The sequence below is a fragment of the Meleagris gallopavo genome, chromosome 2 (assembly GCF_000146605.3).
Source record: "Meleagris gallopavo isolate NT-WF06-2002-E0010 breed Aviagen turkey brand Nicholas breeding stock chromosome 2, Turkey_5.1, whole genome shotgun sequence".
NCBI classification, from domain to species: domain Eukaryota; kingdom Metazoa; phylum Chordata; class Aves; order Galliformes; family Phasianidae; genus Meleagris; species Meleagris gallopavo.
In genome coordinates this window covers 105327589-105329872 of record NC_015012.2, presented here as the reverse complement: position 1 = coordinate 105329872, position 2284 = coordinate 105327589, and positions in this window count along the sequence as shown.

Genomic DNA, 2284 nt, shown 5'->3' with positions numbered 1-2284 from the left:
TTTTTTTTTTAAATCCATTTCTTGTTCAACATAACTGTGTGCTCCTAAGAGCAGTAGCAGGTCTTCCTTGGTGGTAGTAAAGATCTTTTCCAGGTCTTTGAACCAAGTGCAGGTCACTGGTGAGGAAGTCCCAGAATCATTAAGCAGATGGGAAAAAACACACTAATGAAGAATCCTTGGGAATTATGTAGATAGAGCACTGCTGTGTCCAATGATCTCACAGTTATAACCTTCATCAAGCAGCCCTCTGCCTTCTTCCATGCCAAATGTCCAGGTGCTGCTCAGGATGTTAACAGTATTATTAAAGCACAGCTAGAACATTTCTACAGCTACCAGCAGAAAAGGAACTCAAATTCAGAATAGCAGGGAAAAGAATTCCATCTGAATGCAGAGCTCTGCTGACCTCTTCACTTAATGGAAAGCTTTTGAAGGGTTTCAAGGTAAGCAAAAACCATATAGCAGTATTTTAATAAGGGAAGACAAGGCCCAATTATTTTCCAGCGCTCATACTAAGAACACTGAACACACCAGACATGCTTGCCATTTAAATCTAGAGAAGATATGAATAAAAACCCCTATTGGCTGCTCCAAGTCATTAACTGCATTTCAACAAGCCTTTTTTACAGCATTATTGTACTCAAATACTCCCCTCAAATCACAGAATGGCCTGGGTTGAAAAGGACCACAATGCTCATCCAGTTCCAAACCCCTGCCTATGTGCAGGTCACCAACCAGCAGACCAGGCTGCCCAGAGCCACATCCAGCCTGGCCTTGAATGCCTGCAGGGATGGGGCATCCACAGCTTCCTTGGGCAACCTGTTCCAGTGCCTCACCACCCTCTGGGTGAGAAACTTCCTCCTAATATCTAACCTAAACCTCCCGTCTCAATTTAAAACCATTCCCCCTTGTCCTATCACTACCCACCCTCTTAAGCAGTCCTACAATCACAAAATCAAGTGCTACAAAGTTTGGAAATGCCAGATTTATGGTTGTCCATATCCATTACAGTTATCCTGCTTCTGCGCATGCACCAGAATACACACTTAATTAGGCCATTCATTTTTATTCTAGCAGGACTTAAACTCTGTTTCTATAGAATATTTTATACAGTATTTCATTCCATCCTGGTTCCTGACTCTAACAGGCTGCATACCCTCCTTACAACATCAGCTGGTAGTAACCAACCAACCAATCTGCCAAAGTCACAGGTGCCTACCTCACCTCCTCTCTTTCCTGCTCTCACAGCTCCCTATTCCTCCTTCATCCAGTCCAAATTAAACCTTGCAACTCTTAATGGTCACCAATGCAGAAAAGTACCCTAGTAGCTTTATTAGATTTACTATGTTAATTATAAATATGATTTATTGTATTTATTTTTCAAGGGCTTTTTTGCTAAAATGTTTGGTCCCACAGTCTGCTAAGACGATCAAAGTAGCTTACCAGAAGCTTCTTGAGCTGAGGACAAGGCTGGGGTCCGTGAATTAGAAACTGGATGGTGTAGGAAACACCCAACATTTGAATTCCACACATCACTGCATTTCAACTTAACCAACATCCACCAGTCCAATAACTGGTGCAAACAACTAGAAATGCAGGGCTCTGCAAAATGCAGGTCTAGGAGAGAAGCCTAGGGCACATACTCTACAAAGACCCCTATTCCATCTGCAGGAGAAGAAACAGATTTTCAGTAGCAATAAGAGAAAAGACCACAATTAGGCTCAATACTGCTGGACAACCTACTTTGGAAAGGTGTAAGTTAGCATTTGTATGACAGCATTTAGGCAGCTTCCAATCCTACATTCAGGAAACTAACATTTTGAGATACATGCCTTATGTTTCTCCAACCACCTCCTAGCCTGCATAAGGCTGTGCACAAGGCTGGAAGCAATTAATGAAAATTGTCATTGTGTCCTCAGAAAATTACAGATTTTACTACTCAAAATACTTTAAGATGCAAACAAATTCATAAAAGGCAACATCACAACGTTGAGACTAATTTTAAATGTGCAATCACATTTTTAAACCACCCACTTTAAAACAAATGCATAAATACACGAAGTAATCAATTTTATCAGGTAGGTGGCAACGTACAAGTTCATATCTTAGGGCTGGTTTCCAAATTAACTTGTCATTTTTTTAAATTACAAACACTAGTTTATGCCATAATTTAGGATACCATGGATAGTGTATCTAAATAAATGTTCACTTCCTGTCTAAATAAGAAAATAATGTTTTTCCTATCACATAAAACTAATTATTGTAGTTTGGCGTGGCAATTATTTTT